This window comes from Dendrobates tinctorius, unplaced genomic scaffold (genome assembly GCF_039654945.1).
Source record: "Dendrobates tinctorius isolate UK_male_01 unplaced genomic scaffold, ASM3965494v1 ptg000060l, whole genome shotgun sequence".
In the NCBI taxonomy this organism is placed as follows: Eukaryota; Metazoa; Chordata; class Amphibia; order Anura; family Dendrobatidae; genus Dendrobates; species Dendrobates tinctorius.
Genome location: NW_027361728.1, coordinates 92,297,903 through 92,324,534, shown reverse-complemented (window position 1 = coordinate 92,324,534; position 26,632 = coordinate 92,297,903).

The following is a 26,632-nucleotide window of genomic DNA, read 5'->3' as shown; positions in this document are numbered from 1 at the left end:
TCTAACCCTAGCCCTAACCCTAGCCCTAACCCTAACCCTAGCCCTAACCCTAACCCTAACCCTAGCCCTAACCCTAACCCTAACCCTAGCCCTAGCCCTAACCCTAATGGGAAAATGGAAATAAATACATTTTTTTAATTTTATTATTTTTCCCTAACTAAGGGGGTGATAATGGGGGGTTTGATTTACTAATTATGGCGGTTTTTATGTTTGGCAGCTGTTGCACGCTAAACGGCGCTTTTTATTGTAAAAATAATTTTTGCATCACCACATATTGAGAGCTATAATTTTTCCATATTTTGAACCACCGAGTCATGTGAGGTCTTATTTTTTGCGGGACGAGTTGACGCTTTTATTGGTATCATGTTTGGGCATGTGACATTTTTTGATCGCTTTTTATTTCGTTTTTTGGGACGCAGAATGAACAAAAACCAGCGTTTCATGAATTTCTTTTGGGTGGTGCGTTTACGCCATTCCGGGTGCGGTAAAATTTATAAGGCAGTTTTATTCTTCGGGTCAGTACGGTTACAGCGATACCTCATTTAGGTCGTTTTTTATGTTTTGGCGCTTTTATGCAATGAAAACAATTTTATATAAAAAATAATTATTTTTGCATCACTTTATTCTGCGAGCTATAACTTTTTTATTTTTTCGCTGATGATGCTGTATGGTGGCTCGTTTTTTACGGGACAAGATGACGTTTTCAGCGGTACCATGGATATTTATATGCGTCTTTTTGATCGCGCGTTATTGCACTTTTTGTTCGGCAGTAGGACAATAAATCATTATTTTTTGCTTCGTTTTTTATTTTTATTTTTTAAGGGGTTCGCTTAAGGGGTTAACTATTGGGACAGTTTTATAGGGCAGGTCGTTACGGACGCGGCGATACCAAATATTTGTACTTTTATTTTTTAGTTTTTTTTTATTTCCAAAAAATGAATTTTTTGGGGAATATTTTTTTTTTTTTTTAAATTTATTTAGCGATTTTTTTAAAATTATTTTTACACTTTTTTTATTTTTTTTTTACTTTATTACAATGTCCCAGGGGGACATAACTGTCCTGTGACAGATCGCTGATCTGTCACATCACAGATCACTGTGACAGATCAGCGATCTGTCACAGGCACTGCACAGGCTTCCTCATGCCTGCGCTTTGCAGGCACTGAGGAAGCCAGCTTCCTGCAGGCCCCCGGAGGTCCCCGTCGCCATATTGGATCCGGGGAACTGCAGGGAAATAGCCCCCCGCAGCAGCGCTGCACATTGCGCTGCCGTGGGGGGCTCAGGGAAGCACGGAGGGAGCCCCCTCCCTGCCGATGCTTCCTTTTAACCCCCGGTACACCGCGATCGTGTTTGATTGCAGTGTGCAAGGGGTTATCGTGTCGGGGGCGGTCCGTGACCACCCCTGACACATTGTGCCGGGTGTCAGCTATGTGGGCGCCGCTGATCGCGATGACGTAATATTCCGTCCATGGTAATTAGGTCCATGGTCACATGGATGGAATATTACGTCAATTGTAGGTAAGGGGTTAAGCGATTTTTAAGCGTTTTGCCGGTAAAAACACTTAAACGCAAAAAAAACGCTTATGTGGGCACACAGCCTAACAATGCATTTTCCATGGATACTTTATTTTTCAGCACTGTTATTCAATTACTGTTCTTCAACATCTTTTGTTTGAATAATTTCACTTTAAATTTGATTTTTCCTAAGGAGATAGTGTACAATGAATGTATCTGTCTATATTTCAGCAATTTACTTAAATATATTACTAATATTTCCCTCCTATAAGCTTTTGCAAGGATGAAAAAAAGAACGGTGCATTGTAATATAATCGAGAAAGATCAAAGGAAGCAATTTATTCAGGCAAGCTCCCATCATTTTAGGGAAATGTTTTTTGATTGTGGTTAATGATGTAATCAGGCTATCATGGTAAACTGCCCACAGGTTGGAGGTGCTGAGAAATTACAGCTTCACTACCGAAGAGAAGATAATCTCTTAGAACAAGGAAATGAAATTTGAAAATAAATCTAAATATAACATTTTTGATGTTGGAGAAATGCATATGGAACTAGATTGATTTGATAATGTTGCTAATATTTTTATACTTACCTTGAAGGAAATAATGCATCATGAGAAAATTCAACACATTGAATTTTTTGACATGGGAAAAAAGCAGATTAAATGGGATATTTTAACATCTTTGATTTCATTCTTTAAAGATCAATTACTTTGCTGTCCCCTGTGGGAGAAAAACATGCTTCTTCTCAATGGCTGAATTCCTATAAGACTTCACTGATTCATGTTATATTTAGCAGATTACGGTCTTAGAGTCATCAGTAGGAAAGGCCGTCGCAAACTGACAGGCCTAAAATAATACTCTTTGATTGTAATTGACAGAAAAAGCATTAAAGGTAAGAGAAAAAATATTTTATTCATCCGTGATTACATTGTGGTTTGATTTGGTGACATAATACAGCTGTGAACTGAGGCAGGAAAAAGCGATAATTCTTCTTGAGGGCTTGACGCAATGCAGCCTTTTTCTCTTCCTCCTAGCGGTACCGATAGCTATAGATGATGCCTTGATGGTGTCAAGACAAATAGAGCCATGGACTGCCACAATTACAAAGGTGAAGGGCTGAACTGAACACTTCTTAGAAGTGTTTGATGCAAAGTTTTATTTGACCACTAATAAAAAAAAACAGAATGTGAAGAATTAATATCCTCACTTTAAACATGACTTAAAAGGGAGGAATCTCTTTTTACTAAATTGATAGAGCCATCAGCTTGAATGTGTGAGCTCCATTATTGGCAACTCTGGAATGTGATTTTTTTTCACATGCTAAATCGCATAACTTTCTATAGTTAGACTGTAAATACCTTTTATTTAATCATCCCCTAATAAAAAGAGCTTATCAATCCTCATTCCTTTATAAAAACAGCTTATTTTATCCTCATTTATTTAATCATGTAATTTCTGCTTCAGATATGAAAAACCATGGATGTATTACAGTTTAATGAAACTAACATTATTAAAGGGGTTGCTTGAAATCCCCATAACCATGATAAACAAAAGAATACCTGAATTAAATGACTAGGTCTTCTTGAATTTTCATGTCTTGTTTGACCAGTGCTTTTCTTTATGGCATCTGAAGATTGATTGATCAATTTTTATCTGCACAGATACCTAAAGGCCCCGTCTCACATAGCGAGATCGCTAGCAAGATCGCTGATGCGTCACCGATTTTGTGATGCAACAGCGGTCTCGCCAGCGTTCTCACTACATGTGACACATAACGGCGACCGGCCCCCAGCTGGATATCGCTGATCATGCTCGAATGTCCTGGGCCATTTTTTCATCATCAGTGTCCCGCTGGCCAGCATGAATCGCTGTGTTTGATGCCGATGAGCGACCTTGTTGGCGACGCAGAACTCAGGGACGCAGGCTGGAATAGTTCAGAATAGCTGCTGTGTGATAACCCACCAGCGATCCTTACCAGGTCGCATCACTGTCAGGATCGCTGGTGCGTTGTTAAAGAGATCTGCCTGTTTGGCAGCTTAATAGCGACCATGTAGCGACGCACCAGCAATCCCTACCAGGTCGTATCGTTGTCGGGATCGCTGGTGCATCGTTATGTGAAAAGGGACCCTAAGACTAATGGTCTGATTCACTAAAACTGGCATAGCACAGGAAGCATACACCACTTAATGAATTTTGCACCTCTGCTGAGTAACCTGCACCTCAACTCACCACGCCAGAAATTCTGGTGTGACTAATACTGGGGAAGCATTTTTGGCTTTCAAATGCAGGCATTTTTAATAAATTTAACAGGGGATGTGGACACGTCCTCATCATCCCCTAGCTCTATCCCAACTCTGCCCATTCCAACAGAGCAGATTCAAACTTGCATGAAAATGCAAACAGTCGCAATTGTTTTGCGCAACTCCACATTGCACAAACATTTTGCAACTTTTCAAAGGGTTTATGCCATTTTGATAAAAGGGCCCCTGAGTGCCCAATGCACTTGAGATCTGACACAGGAAAATTTTCCTGTGTAAATGTTACCATTCTCATAAGGTCCTAATATGAACAGGATTCAGACAGGCCGCTCCTTAATATGGGCTTGTGGTCTGAGACAGCTCTTATGTGCACGTCACACAAGAGAGGGGTGGGGTCTCCCAAACATTGCTTAGCATGCTGATTACTGCCATTTTTTATTGCAGAGTATTTGTGTAAATCTGTCATTCTGTGTTTTCTTGTTGTATTACTGTCCATAGGATGACTACTGGGTGTTGTTGTTTACTTGCAAAAGTAAAAGAAAAAGAGACATATGCCAAAGAAGGGATTCACCTTAAATTGACAATTGTTTATTGATTATGTACATTAAAAGCCCAAGAAGGCAATCACAATGCCATAATTCTTGACCTGTTCATAATAAATTTAGTGTCCAGAATAGGCAGTGGTGGTGGGAAAGAAAAGCTCACTTGTATAGCCAACTACATTGTGACTTCCTGAGGGAAAATGACATTGACATTTCCCCTGAGGAAGCTACAACATTGGGAAAGAAATAAAGAAAGCAAATTCCATGTGTATTGTCACCAACCTTGTGGCTTCCTCAGGGGAAATGTCATGTCCCCTGAGGAAGCCACAATGTTGGTGGCTACGCGTGTGGGGTTTTCTTTCCCACCACCGCTGCCGGTCTGAATTTTTCATGAATAACCTTCACTTCTGATCAATATCCAGAATCTTTTATGAATATCACTGGTAATATATATATATATACTGCTCAAAAAAAATAAAGGAAATACTGTTCCATTTGCAACAGGCTGTTTGTGCTCCCTTTATTTTTTGAGCAGTATATATATATATATATATATATATATATATATATATATATCCATAATATAACGCTGTAAGCGTCACTCTGTCCGAAGTCTTAATAGACTGCGCAAGCGCCATGCGCCTGCGCAGTCTGGCTCCAGACAGAGTGAGGCAGCCAGCGGTGAGGAGTGTGTATGGCGCCAGACATGGCGGTACCATACACACTGCATACCGCTATCTCCGACGCCATACTTACATACTTACCGGACCAGGAGGAGCATTGCCGCGGCGCTTCTCTTCGGGGCAGGAGACCGGTGCTGGAGTGCGGCTGAAATCGCACTGCTCATGCGTGATCCGGCGCCATTTTACTGAAGACACACTTGCAGTGTGTCTTCAGCAATATGGCGCAGGGGCATGAGTGTGGCTGGAATCGCGCACGCACATAGCACGATCCGGTGCCATTTTACTGAAGACACACTTGCAGTGTGTCTTCAGCAATATGGCGCTGGACAGCGCTATGGGCATGTGTGATTCCGGCCGCACTCCTGCCCCGGCCTCCAGCAGAACAGCGCTAGAGCACAGGAAAGAAGGGTGAGTATAAATGCTTTTTTTGTGTACTTTTAATAGGAGTGAGGGGTACCATGCATACCAGGATAGGGTTGTTGAGGGGACCATGCATACTAGGATTGGGGGATGAGGGGGCCATGCATGCCAGGATTGGGGGATAAAGGGGCCATGCATGCCAGGATTGGGGGATGAGGGGTACCATACATACCAGGATAGGGGGGTGAGGGAGCCATGCATACCAGGATTGGGGGGTGAGGGGGCCATGCATACCAGGATTGGTGGTGAGAGGACCATGCATACCAGGATTGGGGCGTGAGGGGGCCATGCATACCAGGATTGGGGGGTGAGGGGGCCATGCATACCAGGATTGGGGGTGAGAGGACCGTGCATACCAGGATTGGGGGGTGAGAGGACCATGCATACCAGGATTGGGGGGTGAGGGGGCCATGCATGGCAGGATAGGGGGGTGAGAGGACCATGCATACCAGGAATGAGGGGTGAGAGGACCATGCATACCAGGATAGGGGGGTGAGGGAGCCATGCATACCAGGATTGGGGGTGAGGGGGCCATGCATACCAGGATTGGGGGGTGAGAGTACCATGCAAACCAGGATTAGGGGGTGATGGGGCCATGCATGCCAGGATTGGGGGATGAGGGGTACCATGCATACCAGGATTGGGGGGTGATGGGGCCATGCATACCACGATTGGAGAGTGAGGGGACCATGCATACCAGGATAGAGATGAGGGAGTACCATGCATGCCAGGATTGAGGGGTGAGGGGGCCATGCATACCACAATTGGATAGTGAGGGGGCCATGCATACCAGGATTGGGGGGTGAGGGATACCATGCATACCAGGATAGGGGGGTGAGGAGACCATGCATACCAGGATTGAGTGGTGAGGGGTAACATGTATACCAGGATAGGGGGGTGAGGGGACCATGCATACCAGGATTGGGGGATGAAGGGTACCATGCATACCAGGATAGGGGGGTGAGGGGACCATGCATACCAGAATTGGGGATGAGAGGTACCATGCATACCAGGATTGGGGGATGAGGGGTACCATGCCTACCAGGATTGGGTGATGAGGGGTACCATGCATAACAGGATTGGGTGGTGAGAGGACCATGCATACCAGGATTGGGGGATGAGGGGTACCATGCAGACCAGAATAGGGGGAGAGGGGACCATGCATACCAGGATAGGGATGAGGGAGTACCATGCATACCAGGATTAGGGGGTGAGGGGACCATGCATACCAAGATGAAGAATGGGGTGCCATGCATACCAGGAATGGTGGGGGTGAGGGTACCATGCATACCAGAATAGGAATGAGGGGTGCCATGCGTTCCAGGATAGGAGGGTAGCAGCACATAGCAGAATAGGAGACCATATACCAATAAAAATGCCGCCACCTGGGCGTAGAACGGGTTCATAGCTAGTATACATATATATATATATTTATATCTAAGGTGTCTCCCAGCAGTTAACGACTTACTGTCTTGTTCCTTGCTGCACATTGTGCAAACTAACTCAACATTAAGATCTGAAGGACATTCTATTTGGAATTGTCTTCTGGTTTTGATGTTTAATACTTTTTACCATGTACTTTACATTTGTATAGGGATCTAGTTTATATCTATATTTGTGGTTTACTATCCATAGATGGTACTGGTGGTTCTGACACTAGCTTTATCATGACCAGGTCAGGAATTATGGCAATGTGATTCCCTTCTTGGGTTTTTATCTGTCCTTTTTATCTATATATAATCTATTAAAATTTGTCAATTTAAGGTGGCCCTCCTCTTTGGCATATCTTCCTTTACTTTTCTTTAATTTTGGCATAGTCTGGTATGCTTTGTGTTGATCCCTTATGCATATTATCTGTTGGTGCCCTCCGTATTCTTTTTCTCCGTTGTTTTCTTGAAATAAAGGTTTTATCACTAGGAGATCATCATTACCTTGACAATATTGCATGTGAGCCCTGGTGTGACCTCACACCCTCCTCTGATAAGCAGCTCATTTATAGAAAATGTACGCAGAAAGCTGTGATTTGAGCAGCGTCAGCTTTCTGTGTACATTGTCTATAGATACTGAGCTGCTTATTAGAGGAGGGTGTGTGGTTGGACCAGGGCTCAAATGCACTGTGGTTGCATAGAAAAAAACTTTAAATGTTTAGAAAAGCTCAGCTGACAAAACTTTCCTATATAGACGGCCACAGGCAAATTATGTATTCTGTGCAGTTTATGCATTTTGTAATGGATTCCTGTGGTAGGTAGATGCTATGACATCTATTCAGACTGTGCCCACTGTCAGGTAAATTCCTCATGAGCCTAGTCAATTAGTCATTCATAGACTTTAATGCATTGCTTATGTTACATTACAGTGGTATATTAATCTCCAAAAGACAATTCAATTTTTTTTCAGGATTCAACTAGTTATCCATAGAATTTAATGTGGCTAGTGTTACATTATGGTGGTATAAAGAACTAGAAAAAACTGTTCAAAATTTTTTTGTGGATTCGAGTAGTGATCCATAGACTTTAATGCACTCCTTAGTGCTACATTATGGTGGTGTAAAAAAAAAAAGTTCCAAATTTTTTCTGGATTCATTTAGTCTTCCATAGAGTTTAGTGGGGTTAGTGTTACATTACGGTTGTATATAAAACTCCAAAAAAGTTCACATTTTTTTATGGATTCCTTTAGTTATCCATAGAGTAGATTAACTGAGGCTTTTAACATGTCAACAGCTGCGACTATATTGCGATGCCACCCGCTGCTGTTAGGGGCACAAGTCAGCTGATAAAATCAGCTGTTATGTGCCAGAAAACATGCAAGGACAGCACCGGAGGCCACATGGAATGCAGGTAGGTGACCTATATATGTATATATACGTCATAGGTCGTGAAGGGTTTAGCTAAGTGTTACATTATGGTGGTAAAAAAACTACAAAAAAGTTCAAAACATTTTTTATGGATTCAATAAGACACCCATACACTTTATCATGGTTAGTGTTACATTACGGTGGTATATAAAACTGTCTAAGGCTGGTTTCACATTCGCGTTAAAACGATGCTGCGCATTGCATCGTTAAGCCCCGCCCCGATCCGGCTCCCTGCCCGCCCCATCCGGGATCACCGCCTACTTTCGCATTTGCACGCATGCGATCGGCGCACCCTATCTTTAGCATAGGGTGCGCAGATCATGCGCTGCCAGTGTGAAAGTAGCGTGCTGCGCACTTTTGACGGTGCGCCGTGCGCGCCGAACTGCAACATGCTGCATTTTGGCGTGCACGGCGCACCGTCAAAAGTGCGCAGCACGCTACTTTCACACTGGCAGCGCATGATCTGCGCACCCTATGCTAAAGATAGGGTGCGCCGATCGCATGAGTGCAAATGCGAAAGTAGGCGGTGATCCCGGATGGGGCGGGCAGGGAACCGGATCGGGGCGGGGCTTAACGACGCAGTGTGCAGCGTCGTTTTAACGCGAATGTGAAACCAGCCTAAAAGCAATCAACATTTTTTTATGAATTCAGCTAGTCATTCATGGAGTTTAACATGGTTAATGTTACATTACAGTGTTATATAAAGCTCATAAAAGTTCAAAACTTTTTTTTATTCAATTAGTCATTCATGCAGTTTAACATGGTAAGTGTTACGTTACGGTGGTATATAAAACTGCCAAAACAGTTCAGCATTTTTTTATGGATTCAGGAAGTCATTTATAAGGTTTAACGTGCTGTGTGTAAAATTGTGGTGGTTTAAAATATTTAAAAGCACATGGTTGTTGACCCAAGTTTTTGGTTCCAAACATTGACTATTTTCATCCAAACAGTTTACCGTGCTTTGTGTGAAATTAAGGTGGTTTTAAATTTTAAAAAGTGCTTGGTCTGCTACAGTTGACCAAATATTTTGGTTCATTAAAAATTTTTAGTTTCAATTAATAAATTAAACTTGGTTTCCAGAGACCTAGCAATTAGGAAATGTGTAAGGTTTGTGGTAAGGAATGGGAAGTGGAAGTGCTGATGATGGTGCACTTAGGTGCAGAGGACTTGCGACTACGTCTGCTGCTGGAGCACAAGAAGCATGCCTATCAACAACACATAGCTTCCAGTCCGACTTTACAGAGAGGCACAGGACAACACTTTTGAAACCACAGCAGTATAAACAGGTGGTCGGTTGTATCTCAGATAATGCTTCAAATATACTTGCCAGCGCCTCCAAGTCTTCCACTTGATCAAGTCTTACCATCCAATAGTCTGGATCACTTAATCCTCACCCTGATTCCTCCTTCCTGCCACCATGGTGAGTCTCAGGAGACCAGTGATCCCATTAGCACACTCCAAGGAGCTCTTTATCACAACATTTCTTGATTTTAGCCTCTAACCCTGCATGTTTCAAGAGGGACAGGAGGAGATACTGTGCAGTGATATACAAAACTTCAGACAGCCACAGTCAGAAGAAGATGATGGTGGAGAATGGCAAATTTTGTATCCATAGGTAGATTAAGTTAAGACTCAGTTGTCGATAAGTCAGGTTGTTGTTAAGTCACCAAGTCAGGAGGACCAGAGTGTTGCGGTGGAAGATGAGGACGTGGATGACAAAGTCACAGACCCAAACTGGGAAGCTGTCATGTAGAGCCAAACCAGCAGCAGTCTGGGGGAGGAATCGGCAGCACCAAAACAGGCAAGACGAGGCAGTGGATTGACCCGAGATGGAATGCGAGCAACTGTCCTGCAGAGCCCTGACACATGTGAATTTGTCCTTCAAAGAGTTAGGTGTTCCTCAGTATGGGACTTTTTTAAAGAGAGTTCTGAGACAAAGAAATGGTCATTTGCAACCTTTGTAATTTGTGCACCCAACTCAGTGGGCTGAATGCCTGGGTCCATGTTTGGTGCCAGCAGGTGACACCACTGACTCTTCCCCTGTGCTTGGTGCTTCCCAATCCCCTTTCAATGACACTGGCTTAGATGCCTCCCACCCTGCATCTGTCCTTACACACTCTAAAGCACCATCATTAGGCACTTCCAAATCATTTCCCAGCATAGCGTTCAACTGTCTCAACCCCAGGCCTTGGAATGAAAAAGAAAAAGTTACCAGCCAAACAGGCCCAAAAACTAAACTTGCACATTTCATAATATGCAAATACTCATTTTTTGGTAGGTATGAATAAAGTGCATATTGGAAACAAACAAAATAGGTGTTATACAGAAATAGAAATTACATTGTGCTATTGCTAATTCCTCAGTATATCTCAATGATCATCATGATTAATAGTAAATACATATATTAATTAATGATAACACAATAAAGGTGATGTAGTACACAATACATTGTCAGAAACCAATAAATGAATACAAAATTGTTGTGTATTTTTACAACAACCTTACAATAGAAGCATATTCCCTACTCACGTTTAGCCGGTAGCGTTGTTGAGGCATTTTGAGGTCTGTACAAAGCTGTTGAGCAGTGATGACCTCATAATCAGCACAACAATGCTGCTTCTGTGCCTACTTAAAGAGTCGCTGTGCACAGTTAAAGCTGAGGCTTTCCATGCATACCAGGTGGAGATGAAGGAAGACTTGAGACAGGGATATACTATCCAGCCCAGCCTCATCTCATCTGCTCAGCACTGATTGGATAACAATGAGGAGGTGGAGACTGAGGAGGTGGAGACTGAGGAGGGGGAACAGGAGCTGATTGCTAGCACAGCAGGCGCTGGTACCCACAGAAGCTTTATCTTTGTCTCTTCAACATGGATGAACTTAGGAGGGTAATGAGGAGGAAGAGATGGAGGAGGCTTTGTAGAGTAGTCATCATGGTTGAGGCAGAGAAGTGTTGGCTGTAGTTCGCTTTGTATATAAGGCAGGCTTTAGGTACCACTGCCTTTCCCATGACCCTCTTATTACATTCATCTTGGCCAAAAAGAGTACTGGTTGTTCACCCAGCTTGACCCAAGCTACAAGAAGAACCTTGCAGCTCTCCTTCCTGAGGCAGAGAGGTCTAATAAATTGGTGCTATACCAGAAGGCCATTGTGGAAAATATGTTGAAAAGTACTGGTTGTTCACCCTGCTAGACACAAGCTACAAGAAGAACCTTGCAGCTCTCCTTTATGAGGTGGAGAGGTCTACTAAAATGGTGCTACACCAGAAGGCCATTGTGGAAAATATGTTGAAAAAAATTCCCATCAGGCAATGCTAATGGCAGGGGGAAAGCTTCCTTACCCAATCATGGAGGAGAGGTGAGGGAGATACACACTGGGTACAGCAGAGGCAAGGCTACACTGTAAAAGGCCTGGGCCAATTTCATGACACCCTCCCAGTGTCTATGCCCTGATGACTGAATATTTTAGACAAGGAGGGAAACGTTTTTAAAGATGGCCAAGCAATACCTGGCTGACAAATCCAGTGTACTCTATAATTCCACTGTGGTCTTCATCTATTCGGTTTCAAAACTGGACACGTGGCATGTCCTGTCCCTCAATGACTTGCAAATGTTGTGCTGCCCTTCCCCAGGTTTTTAGTATCGCTGGGGGGTCATAACAAACAGGTGCTTTCTGCTGTCAACAGAAAATGATGACAAGCTCACTGTGATAAAAATGAACAAAGCCTGGATTACACCCAACTTTTCCCCACCACCAGATGACAGCAGCACAAAAAGTATTTGCAATATTGAATATTTGAATGAGGCTCTCCAATTGTTGCCTTCAAGGGTCTATGGATGACTGGATCACCCTACTTATAATTTTTTCCTGGCTTTGCATTTTGTGAAAATCTTTGAGTGTAGGACATGTCGATTACACATTCAAAATATTTTAATTATGCTCCCCAAGGTGTTTCATTCAAGGGTCTGTGGATGACTGTATTACCCTCCTTATAAATTTTTCCTGACATTACACTTTGTGCAAAGCCTTTATGAGTGTAAGAGTACATTGTCTACACTTTCAAAATATTTGAATGAGGCCTGTCAGTTGCTGCCTTCAAAGGTCTATGGATTACTGTTTTACCCTCATTATCATTTTTTCCTTGCTTTGCACAAAAAAGTCTTTATGAGTGTAGGAGTACATGAACTACACTTTCTTATTTTTTATTAGGCACTTTATTTAATGCTTTCAAGAGTATATGGATGACCTTGCTTGTAAGTGTCATCAGGCTTTGCACTGTGTACAGAGCTTGACTGAGTGTGGGCATAACACAACTACACTTTGTTCACAATATTTGAATGAACTACTACAGTTGGTGACTTCAAGCGTGAATGGATGACTCGGTCTGTAATTTTTAGCAGGCTTTTCACAGTTGGCAGAACTTTTATAAGTGTGGGAGTACCACAACTACACTTTGTTCGCTATATTTGACTGAGATACTACAGTTGGCACCTTAAAGGGTGTATGTATGACCCTAATTGTAATTTTTTGGCAGACTATGAATGTGGGAGTACCATAGCTATACTTTGTTCACAATATTTGAATGATATACTATAGTTGATGCCTTGAAAGGTGTACAGATGACCGTGTTTGTAATTTTTTACAGGCTTTGCAAAAAATTTCATTTTTTTACTCCTTTTTAAAACTTTCCTCATATACAGGTCATTATACAGTAAAGAATATTTCTTTACTTTTTTTCCTATAAACTCCAATTTCATCATTACATCATTGTTCCCAACAGCAATCTGGTCTTCCCCATGCTGTTCTCCTTCTATTCAGCATTTTTTCCATTCATTTCAACATTTTCACTGCCCCCAGACCTCCTTGTAGGGTCTTCTGAAAAAATGCTCAAATTTTCCATAGACTTTCATTATACTTGTTACTCAAAATGAACATCCGAGCATTAGGAATTGATTGGTTTGAGTTAACGAGCATCCGAGCATTTTAGTGCATGCTCATCCTTAATCCTAATTCCTCATTCCTCAGTGCTTATAAACAACTTAGATCAAGGGTGGGCAATTATTTTTCCCAAGGGACCAAATGAAATACTGTGACTGTTGTGGAGCACCGAAACAAGTGGTTTAACTTAATTCTATTTATTACTGTTTTATGTTAATTTTATCACTTTATAGTGAGCAGAATTTAGTCTGCTGATTAGTTATTATTATGTTTTTTGATGGAACTTATTGCAACATGTATTCTTATCTCCAAAACCCAAAAAAAATTAAGGGAGCATGAAACAAATATAAAATACAAAATTCTTTATTGACAATATTTAAAAAAAAAAAGAATGAATAGAGACACAATTACAAAGAAAACTGACAACCAGAGGTATATACCAATTCCTAATATTCCCAAAAGAATCTGGAAGGAACACTCAAAAATCTAATGGTTTGATCAATAGTATAGTCATACTGTACATATAGTTGAAGTAACCACTTTCTAAAAAAAAAGTGGGTGACTTTCTGTGAGTCTGATGATCAATATAAAAAGATAAATGTATCAGTGGTCTAATCAAAGCTAAATCCTGTATCATGTGTTCTTACCTGTAGCTGCTAATCAAAAACATATAATTTTCTGGGTTTTACAAGGATTTTAAATCATACTCCTCCTGTTATTCAGCCTTTGCATTTTGATCAACAGCTATCAATACAATGTGATATCCCACAGTCCTTACACAAAGTATGCTGTCTCCCTGCATCTCTCCTAAAAAGTTATGATGTTCCCTTACACAGTATGTCACCAAAGTGCCCCGCACACAGTATGATCTCCCACAAAGCCTCTCATGCAGTATAATGTTTTAATGTTGCTGCCACACAGCCCCTCACACAGAATGTTGTCACTACACAGCCTTCTTTCTCACACAGCCACTATGCACAGTATTTTGTTCCCACTCAGAACTATGTTCCAGAGCACCACCTCCCCTGCAGAATGAAGTAAAAAAAAATACTCACCTTATCCTGTTCCCCCACTGCTTTGGTTTGAGATGTGTAATGAGACAATGTAAGGACTGGGACTGCATATCTGTTTTGTCTACTCTTGCCCTTACTTCTGATGAATTCTGCCCTTAACCAAAAATGGAGTTGCTGGCTTCACAGGGGCCATCTTGTTTCCTGTCTGAGACTCCTTGTTTCCTGTTTACTGTAAGGGAACTCTGCACACTATGCATTGCTTGTGTATCTTGTTCTTTACTTGCTGCCAAGCTGGAAGGACTAGCAACCTGCTTGTCTCTTCTACTCTTCGGGATAGCCCGCTTGTTTCCGGATCTACGTACCTCGGAAGGACTCTGCTGCTATACCTGCTCTGCACCCACCTCTGCTATGGTCTGCCCTCCATTAGGCCCGGGCTCTGGGTCGTGGATTCCGCATTACTGGACTGGTATTCGCACCCTCGGTCTGTACTACTACTTGTACATACTACTGAGACTGTCTTACTGCCTGCTTTGCATCTGTCAGCTGAAGTGCATATTTCTTCAATAGATATATACTGTATCTTGAACTGTGATATACCGTGTTTTGTCTTCATTTCTGGCCCACTTCATCGGACTTCATAGAACTCTAGTATAAACTTATAACAGACGATATAGCGTGAAGTAGCGATGTCATTGTACCTGCTGAGCCCTCACATGCACAATCTCAATGGTTGAAGTGAGAGCTAATCATTATATCCACTGGTATCTGTATCCCAAGGATGCAGATACCAGGGAAAGTGAGATGCTGGTAATGTGTATTTGCATGTGCATGACTCCACTGCTGACATTAGGCCTCACCAACTAACGCGCCCCATAATGGCCACGTGGTCTGCCACTTTTAGAGGTATACCACTGCCCATGAGAATGAAAACCTGCTTGTTTGCAACTAGGAAATTATGTGTTTTAGGCCCAAATCTATGGTCTCCTGTTATTGTAAAATGGAATCAAGAACCTATTCTTTAGAATATTTTTTTTCTAATGACATCAGCAGTTTCTTATAGCCTTTAAACTTCAGCACTAAAGTCACTGACATAAATAAGCATGACAATTTACCAATTAATTTCTGTACTCCATTTATAGACTCCAGAAAATATATAGTTTCTTAACTGTTTTCCTTATTGAATACAAATATCAAAAGACTGACCGTCACTTCCAAACAGAATCAGGTGTGTACATGTGCAAACTAAGAATCACCTTATCGTGGCTGCCGGGTGAATTGGCCAATTTATGTGCTAAGTATTCTCAATTTTCCATATTTTCTTAAACAGCAATGCAGCTGAAATTTCATAGATTTCATGTTTGCATGCTACAGTGGTACAAAGTGCTACTTTATTTTGTTTGTTTTTCTTATTGCTTTAGAGGTATCTGACCAATAGGACCTTTCCAATTGCTTGAACGAAAGACCCTAATTCTATATAGCATGGTCAGCAGATAAAAAAGGGGGAGATGTGGCTGAGAATTCACACAACCCCTTCTATCCAAGTTATGAAAGATACAAAGAGAAAAATCACATTTCTTTCTATATTTGGATTGGTAGAGTGATTGCTGAATTGTTTTCACATTTTATAAATACAGTACATCAATGCCAAAAAGAGAAAAAACAGATGTAATAGGCTCCTTAAAAGATGATAATAACAAGGACAAAGAAAAGGCTGAGATATTAAACAGGCACTTTTCATCCATGTTCACAAATGAACTGACTGTTCCAGGAATCATTTAACAAGGCAAAAATCAAAGTTCATCACCTGATATCACCAGTTTAACACAAGAAGAAGTATGTCTGCATCTGAGCATATAAAATATTGATAAATCCCCCAGCCCAGATGACATTCATCCATGGATATTGAGGGAGTTGAGCTCAGTAATTGACAGACTGCTGTATCTCATATTCTTTGACTCTCTTGTAACACAGGATTGGAGGATTGCTCACGTGGTACCGATATATAAGAAAGGTAAGAAGGTGGATCCTGGCAACTACCATCTGGTAAGTCTGACATCAGTAGTGTGCAAAGTTTTTGAAGGCATTATAAGAGATGACCTGCAGAAATATTTTGAAGATGATATAATAACTAACAACCAGCATGGATTCATGAAGAATAAGTTGTGTCTAGCTAACATATTGGGTTTCTATGAGGAGGTACAGTGGGGGAAATAAGTATTTGATCCCTTGCTGATTTTGTAAGTTAAGTTTGCCCAATGACAAAGACATAAAAAGTCTATATTTTTAAGGGTAGGTTAATTTTAACATTGAGAGATTATTTGATCCCCTAACAACCATTAAGAGTTTTGGCTCCTACAGACCAGTTAGACCCTCCTAATCAACTTGTTACCTGCATTAAAGACAGCTGTCTTAATTAGTCACCTTTATAAAAGACTTGTGTCCACAGATTCAATTAATCAGTCAGACTCTAACGTCTATAACATGGGCAAGACCAAAGAGCTTTCTAAGGATGTTAGGGACAAGATCATAGACTTGCACAAAGCTGGAATGGGCTACAAAACCATAAGTAACACACTGGGTGAGAAGGAGACAACAGTTGGTGCAATGTAAGAAAATGGAAGAAATACAAAATGACTTTCAATTGACATCGATCTGGGGCACCATGCAAAGCCTCCCCTCGCTGGGTATCTTTGATCATGAAGAAGGTGAGAGATTAGCCTAAAACTGCACGGAGGGAACTTGTTAATGATCTCAAGTCACCAAGAAAACCATTAGTAACACATTACGCCATAAAGGTTTAAAATCTTGCAGTGTCCGCAAGGTCCCCCTGCTCAAGAAGGCACATGTGCAGGCCCATTCAAAGTTTGCCACTGAACATCTGTATGATTCTGTGAGTGATTGGGAGAAGGTGCTGTGGTCAGATGAGAAAAAAATTGAGCTGTTTGGCATTAATACAGCTCGATTTAATGTTGACAAATGTAGAGTAATGCACCTAGGATGGAGTAATCCTATTGCTGCATATAAATTAAATGGGAGTATACTTGGGACTACAGAGCATGAGGTTCTTTGGTATTCTGTTTACTCCAGATCTGGTAAACTGAACAGCAGTACTCAATGCCAAGCAGCAGCCGCAAAAGCAAGCAAGATTTTTGGGTGTATATGTGAAGGGTTAAAACTAAAATCAGAGCTGAAGTTTCACTTCTCCATTTCTCTGAAGGTTTCGTTTCTTCATTTTTGTTGCTGTAAGATAAATTTTTGTAATTGGCATGGGCTGTCATGAAACCAGATTGTTTTCATCAGGTGCAAAGATAAGGGGCTCGGGGGGGTGTATTGCTCTGAATATGCCATTATACTACTTTCTATGCTATCTAGGTACGGACATATATGTAGTTTCCGGTTTCCTTGCAATATTATTGGCTTATAAAGTGAAATGATTTTATTGGTACTTGAGAACTTTGCATAATTAAGCAAAATATTATAAAAGAAGTGACTACAATAAACGGGTTACCGATCTCTTTGGATCGTCCCATACAGAGACACGTCTCCGTTTGGTCATTTGAGTTGCTAGCAACACTCTGTGGAATAATTTGGACATCACTGGCTCAACCGTGAAGGGTTAATTTAACTCTCTCCCTATCAGCTGGCCGCCCAACGTGGGGCCCCCGAACAGGGATGCCTCTGCCCCCGGAGGACAACAAGACAAAGGACCCTCGGAGAGGACACAGGTGCTGGAAAATTGGGACTGATCATCCCCCACGACAGCCACGGTAAGTTGGCAGTTATACTGTTCAGACTGACCATTTGGTGTGGTTTTCCTGTGCTTGTTGCTGCAAAGAGGATCTGAGGTTTGTCCCCGTGGTGGGATGATTCATGGGTGGAATCATATAGAGGTGTAATTCCGTTGGGGGCCCAGTGCTCAAACTGTACCTCATAAGGGATGGACACCCCGGATTGACCAGTGATTGTGACTCTTTTTATAGTCAAAATATCCTGAAATCCTGATCATTGTTAGTAATCAGGCGTGGTGAGTGATCGAAGACTGGGTAGGATACGTAACTCAGGTATATATATATATATATATATATATATATATAACCAGAGGTGTCCAGAGGGATAGTCTGAGACGCCCTCCTCCTTTCACTGAGTACCGTGAATTTTGGGCAATCCCAGAGGGGGATTATTGACCCTGTGGAACAGACTGTACGGCCGCTCCAGATCTGTGCACAATTGAAGTAAGGGTATTTAGCTCTAAAGGAGAGAATTATGATTCTGTGGAAGAAAAATAAAAGTTTGGAATTGTGTGAAGGATCAGATACTGTTAGTCTTATGATTCAAAGACGAGGAAAGAAATCTGTCAGGAATGCAGGAAAAATATTTTCAATTTTGGGATTTCCTAAGGGCGGGAGGCTACAGCCTACGCTATGGGACGAAGGAGTTAAAAAGAATAAAGGAAGGTTGACTGATGATGGATTACTTAAAGGCGCTGAGGAATTCCGTGGCTTGGCACATGAATTGTATAATGAAGGTTATGTGGAAATTGAACAGCAAGTGAATTCTGACTGTTTTTATTGCTATGTGGAAAAACGAAAATTGTCTAACCCTGTGAAAAAGACTGAAAGTGTTGTGGTACAGGAAAGAATTGAGAATGTGATTAAAGAAGACACTGAGATCGAGGCTAATGTGTCGGGCAGGAAATTAGTTAAGAATGGTTTGAAACAAGAAGTTTCTCTGCTAGATGATAAGGTCCCTCCCCAGGAAATCAAGCCTCTCCTCCCAACTGTAAGCTCTGTGCCCCTTAACCCTAAGGCACCGATATATTCTGGACTACCAAAGCTCAGTATGCCCCCACCCTATGATCCTGCCGGGTGGCTCTGTGCTGTATGTGGAGTTACTAATCCTCAGTGGAGAGAGATCTGTTATAATTGTGGCACAAGAAGACTGGGTGCAGCAGCCCCCACCTTTCCTCTGTTGAATGCTGACGGTACTTATTATCATCCGCAGCCAGCCCCAATCCCTGTTATGTCCAATATTGCTAGTGGTTATGAATATACACCCCCTCCTACTTTAGTTACCAGGTCAGAGACAGGATGTTCAGAGGAGATAGAAGATTTCCAGGAAATGCATTCCAATGTTATTCCTGGACCCCACTGTTATGATGTGCTCTTTAGGATAGGGACAGGGGATCTCACGAGGCAGCACGTTGGGGCCATAGTAAATGCCGCAAATAATCAACTCCGCCATGCTGGAGGACTGGCCGCAAAAATTTCACAGAAAGGCGGACCCATGATGCAGGAAGAATCTGATTCATATATACAAACGTATGGCCAGGTAGAAACAGGACAGTTTGCAGCAACCAGAGCAGGACAGCTGCCGTGTCATTGTGTAATACATGCAGTGGGACCACGATATGATCCTATCAATATTCCTAGGTCCCAACAATTGCTTACTGAGTCTGTCCAGAACGCAATCCTGTATGCCTCCTCTGTCCCCCCGGTACGATGCCTCAGTGTACAGTGGCTATACCATTAATCTCTGCTGGTATTTTTCAATATCCCAGGAAGGATGCCGCCATGGTCATAGTATCAGCAATAGAGCGGTGTATACAGGAAAACCCCATAAAATTGGAAGAGTTCCGATTTGTCCTCGACAGCCGCCTAACGACCCATCAGGCAATACAATCTCTAACTGTAACAGAGCCTCCTGCCTCGCTCCCACAGCAGATGCCTCTTGTGCCCATACTACCGCCACCTCCTCCCCCCGAGTTGTCAGTAATATCCGAATTTGAAGAAGATAACGTGGAAAGCATTCCTGACAGGCCAAAGTATACTCCCTTCACCCCATCACAAATAGACACTGTTTGCAATCAATTACCCGATCCAGAGACTTCCCCCATGGTTTTCTACAGGCAAATGGCATCAAATCGAAACATTTATTCCACTCCCCGAAGAGATCTATTACACATACTTCGACTAAAAGCTGGGGAGGGGTATTTTCCAATTATTGAGGGTGGCATAATGTTTAATGTGGATCTGGATGGGGGAACTTATGAGAGTGGTGTTGATTTTAGCAATGCTTTAAAGGTCTGGGCACAGGATAGATTAGCAGATCAAGCTACCTCTCTCACAGATGTCACACAAGACAAGGGGGAGACTGCCGAGAAGTTCTATGGGCATCTTATGGTAGTATTTAGAGATCTGGGATTCTCACTGTATAATAAAGCCCATACACATCTTTTTGTGGCAGCTTTGATGTCTGGCCTTAAAACCGAATTGCAAGAGGCGATAATCTCAGTTAGACCTGACGTTGAGAATTCCACTCCGGATGATGCATTGAAAGTAATAAAAAGTTTTCAGAAGAATTTAACCCGTTCTGCAGCGGCAGGGAAAAATAAGCCAGCAGCTGCAGCTGTAGCAGCTCCAGTTCCTCTAACAGCAGCAGCCCCCACCATTGTGCCCAGCATGGCTGCGAGTACACAGCTGGTTCCTTATCACTGGAGCACACAGCAAACTCTGGCCCCCCTCAGACTTCAGCTCCCTACTCCAATATTTCTAATTCTATGAATAGGAGCCTTCCTCCCCAGCTCCGCCGTGCTAATTCTCGTTTACAATGCTGGAGCTGCGGGCGACTTGGTCACTTTCAGAGAGACTGGCACACTCCCGCTGATAGATGCTACCCTCAAGTTCCCTCTTCCAATCGTACTCTAAATCCTGGGAACCCCAGAGGATACCCCGGTTACGGACAGCCCCAAAATCCTGATAATAGTCCATACTGAAGGGGTGGCCAACCAGGGTCTGCCATCACAATGTCCTCCACCAAACCTGGGGCATGCTCATCTGTCACGCTCCCTGTAGGGGACACCATTGTTAAGTTCATGGTAGACACTGGGGCGGCCAATTCTATAATCAAATCATCAGATGTACCTACGGATATCCCTATTCAATTCTCAGATCAAGAGCTTGTTTTAATTGGAGTAGATGGCAGACCCAATAAACATACTCTTACAAAACCCATCCCTGTGGGGCCTTTCCCCGAGGTTACTGCTCAATTCTTAATCTCTCCCACATGTCCAGTAAATTTACTGGGGGTAGATTTATTATCACAGTTCCGCTCCAGAATACAATTCCAAGATGATGGTCGGATGGTTCTTACGTTAAATAACCCCTATGCAGATGAAGACAGTGAGGAAATTTGTATTTTGCATGCCCTTCCCACAGTTATGTTGGCCCTGATAGGCCCAGATCCACCCCCAATATTGCCTGAGGATCAACGACTCACCCCATACCTTTCAGAGATACCATCTAAACTTTGGTCAAAAGTGCCAAATGATATAGGGAAAATGCCTGTAGAACCAGTAAAAGTGTTTCTCAAACCTGGTGCCCCTTTTCCCAAAGTCCATCAATATCCTTTGAAACATGATCAGGAGTGGGGCCTTCAGGAACAAATACAAACGTTACTTGATAACGGTGCTCTGGTACCCTGTGTTTCTCCATGTAATACGCTCTTGTGTCCCATTAAGAAAAAGACCCCACCTGGCCAGCCCCCTGTGTACCGGCTGGTACAAGATCTACGGGCAGTTAATGCAGCTACTATTCTGGAAACTCCAGTGGTACCTAATCCACATACTCTTTTATCCCAAATACCCCAGGATGCTGCTTGGTTTACAGTCATTGATCTTACCAATGCCTTCTTTAGCATTCCGTTACACCCAGATTGCCAGTTTCTGTTTGCATTCACTTTTCAGGAACGACAGTTAATATGGACGGTTATGCCACAAGGGGCCCAAAACAGTCCCAACCAGTTTGCAAAAAACATGAGCGAGTGTCTCTTGCCCTGGAAGTTAGATCACCCCCAGGTTACGCTGCTTCAGTATGTGGCTGATCTTTTATTGTGTGCACGAACGGAGCAGGAAGCCATTGTTGCCACTGTCAGCCTCCTCAAGCATCTGGCAGCACTGAACTGTCGGGTTTCGGCCTCGAAACTTCAGTTCTGCCTTGGTCAAGTGATATTCTTGGGTCACTGTCTCCTTCAGGGTGTCAGACACCTCACAGAAGAAAGAAAAATAGCTGTCAGCTCCCTTCCTTTCCCAAAAGATGAAACTGAACTCCAGCGTTTTCTTGGACTGTGCACTTATTGTCGCCAGTGGATACCGGATGCATCCCGCTTAATGCAACCCCTTTACAATGCCTTGAATGACGGCATAATGAGCTACAAGGAAAGATCACCGGTTTGCATGGAAAGCCTTCATCATGCCTTCTCTGAGTTGAAGCGGCTTATTGCTTCCTCCCCTGCCTTGGGCATCCTGGACCATACTCGACCGTTCCATTTGTATGTGTCTGAGAATGAAGGACACGCAGCAGGGGTACTTACACAGTCACATGGCAACAGGCAACGACCAGTGGGCTATTATTCGGCCCGCCTCGACCCAGTGGCCCGAGCATCACCAAGTTGCATGAGGGCAGTTCACGCCACTCACTCGTTGCTTGACAAGACTGCAGACATAATTCTTGGACATGAAACGCATATTTTTGCTCCGCATGATTATTGCAGCAATACTGAGCCTTTAGCAACCAAGACATTCGACTGTGCAACGACACTTACGGCTGCAGTGTTCACTCCTTTTGCCTGATTATGTCAAGTTGCATCGCTGTACTACAATCAACCCCGCTACTTTACTGGCGGTCCCCAAGAAAGATGGCAGTGATGAGGATTTTCTCCAACATGATTGTTCCCAACTTTTGACTGAAGAAACAGCTACTCCACCAAATGTCAGTGAGAATCCACTCCCAAATCCTGATCTGGTGTTATACACGGATGGTTCAAGATATGCTGACGAGTTTGGTAGATTCCACACGGGATATGCTGTTACCACAGAGGACACTGTAGTGCACGCAGCTGCGCTCCCGCCCTCACTGTCAGCACAAGAAGCAGAACTCCAGGCTCTGTCTACTGCATGTACTTTTGGCCAAGAACAGACGGGCTAATATATACACGGACTCACGGTATGCATTTGGTATTGCTCACGATTTTGGGGCTCTATGGGCCAATCGAGGGTTTATTACTACTGCCGGAACCCCAGTGAAAAAATGCTGAAGCAGTTAAAACCCTCATGGACTCGATCAAATTACCTACTCAGGTGGCTATTATCAAATTTAAGGCGCACGGTCCTAGGACTAGTCCACAGACTGTTGGCAACGCATTTGCGGATATGCAAGCAAAAGCCGCCGCTCTTTTACCCGTTGAACCAACCATACCAACTATGGTGATCACACGCTCTCAGCGTAAACAGTTACAAGAAGCACTGACCCTCCAAGAACCTGATGATCTACAACAGACTGAAGTTTTCTGTTGGACCCCGCGAGACCGCTTAATGACGATGCAGAGAATGTCTCCAAAGCAAGAGGTGAAGCAATGGATGACTGATGGGGCACGAATGGATAATGGTCTCTGGAAAAAGGACCAACTTGTGTGTCTCCCTAAGCGGATGTACCCTGCTATTGCCACATGGGCACATGGACCTACACATCGAGGAAAGAATCAGGCCCTCACCCTGGTGCAAAAATTCTACTGGGCCCCGGGAATTTCCACAGTTTTGTCAGCGCTCAACCGTGCCTGTAATATCTGTCAGACCTGTAATCCCGGTCAACTTCAACGTGTACCCCCGAAGCATCTTGCTAAGCCCGACTATCCTTTCCAAAGGCTCCAGGTGGACCATATCACGTTGCCTAAGTCTGGAAGGTATGAATACTGTTTGGTTGTTGTTGACATGTTCTCCAGTTGGCCGGAAGCATTCCCTGTTACCAACATGACTGCAAAAACTACAGCGAAGAAACTGGTGATGGAAGTCATATGCAGATATGGGGTTCCAGAAGTTGTTGAAAGTGACCAAGGCCCAGCCTTTTCTTCTCATGTGTACCAGGAAGTTCTGACAATGCTTGGATCCACTTTAGCCCTACATACTCCGTACCACCCACAATCCAGTGGGAAAGTTGAGAGGTTGAATGGCACACTGAAGGGACAACTGACCAAAATGATGCAGGAGACTACATCTCCATGGCCAGAGCTCCTACCCATTGTACTATACCACATTCGTACTACTCCTATTGCAAAACATGGCCTGTCCCCATATGAGATATTGTTTGGCACTAGGCCCCCAGTTGCAAATTTCCAGCCCCAGCAGTTATCAGAAGAAACTGACCGTGCTGTCCAATATGTTATTCAGCTTAGTAAAAATCTTGCTAACACCCATGCTCTAGTTTCTTCTTCTCTTCCAGATTCAGCAGAAACCGACACCTGTCATAACCTGAAGCCTGGTGATTTGGTAGTCATGAAAAGGCATGTCAGGAAGCACGGACTAGAACCCTTGTATGACGGTCCCTATCAAGTCCTCCTCATCACCCCTACATCAGTGAAACTAGAAGGAAGACCGACTTGGATCCACGCATCGCACTGCAAGCTGGTCAAATAAGCCAATAGCAAATAAGGGGGCATAATGTTTTGGTCTTTCGCATTTTCCATATTACTATTGGTAACCACATGGGACAGCCTAAATTCCCCAACGTCCTTGAATAATAAGTTTATACAACATCATAAAAAATTACTGAGAGATTTGTTGGATAATTCCCAGTCTCTGGCAGACTGTAGGATCTGCACGTATTCACCAGTGTCAGCCACAAGCATCCCCTTTTTGGCTATCCCTATTCCACCTGAGGAGTTATTTGCTTGAACTAACTGTTCTGACACACTCGCTAATAATGCCACAGATAATGTTAAGTTATAGAATTTAACTGTTGGTATACCTATTGTGGGATGGGTAGGATACCCCTGGTGGCAAGGTAACCTTTCAGGAAGCAGTACACAGCTCCAATATTTGGCCTACAAAGGAGGGGCTTGGGTCCCTAAGAATAAGACTAGTCTAACCAATCTAGGGCAAGCTCCAACGTATGGTTTACAAGTCAGTTTCAATGTAACTTCACACTCTACTGACGCCTTCAAACCAATGTTGCTAGAAAGAAGGTTGCATAATATGTCATGGGAATATTCTAATTTGTTTCCCCAGGGTTCTAACGAAACCTGTGCCAGTGCCAGTATTCCTGGCAATATATCTTGTAATGAGTCCTCTGAATATGTGCCAGGAACCCCCACTTGTGGAAATCCCGATGTAGGTTATTGTAGTCCTTTCGGACAATCTCCAGCTTGGTGTATGCTTCAGAATGCATCTGCATTCATAGACTTAGCTCATAGATTGGTACTGCAACATTCAGCCCTATGGGATTTACCTGATGACATGTTCTGGGTATGTGGAGACAATGCTTATAAATGGTTGCCAGTAGGGGTAAGAGGTACTTGTACTCTGGGTCGCTTGACCCCGGCCACCTTTATTATTCCAAACAAACAGTTGGATACACAGGCTATACCCAAACATACATTATACAAAAGAGCTGCGGACAATTCACCAAGCCCTTAGTGCAGATGAGTGTGGCCAATAAAATTGTCAGTTCTATTTTCATTTACCCTATGATTACACAAATGTGGGATAAATTGGTTAGGGCCACAGACTATCTAGATGATCAAATTTGGGATATATTGGATATACTTAATACTACTGTTGCTGTCCAAAATCAACTTATTATAGTCACTAATCAACATACTAAAGTGCTTGACTACTTAACAGCAGCACAAGGTGGTATGTGTCAGGTCATTGGACCCGCTTGCTGTCATTATATAGATCCTAACAGTACTATGAAGTTAAAGTTAAAGTTAGAAGATATTCAAAGACTCAGAGATCAATACAATAAAAACAATGATCGTACTAAGGACAGTTGGTGGTCAGACACCTTCTCCTTTCTCAATCCAGCCAATTGGTTTAAGGGAATTGGGGGCTGGATAGCTCGGATCTTACAGAGCTTGTTACACATTGCTGCCTGTATCCTTGCTGTATATGTGATACAAAAAATGTGTTCTTTGGTGTATTTCTGTATGTATTAGGAAAGTCTGCACTAAGACAGCTAATGATGATACCAAAGGTGTCGTTGCCCCTGCTCTTCTCTGCACTGATCTCAAAAGGCTACTTGATGAAGATGTTGAAGCCAACCACATGCCTACCTACAAAAGATCCCCACCAACTTCATCAAAAATTGTTATTCGTGAACTGCAGTATACAGGGGGACGGATGCGCCACGACAGCCATGACTGGTAACACGGCATCAGTCATGTGAAGACCAGTACCCCTCAAGCTGTTAGCTTGGGATAGCACCTCTGATGCTGCATATGTGTTGAAAAATTTATCTAGGGGGGATTGTGAAGGGATAAAACTAAAATCAGAGCTGAAGTTTCACTTCTCCATTTCTCTGAAGGTTTCGTTTCTTCATTTTTGTTGCTGTAAGATACATTTTTGTAATTGTCATGGG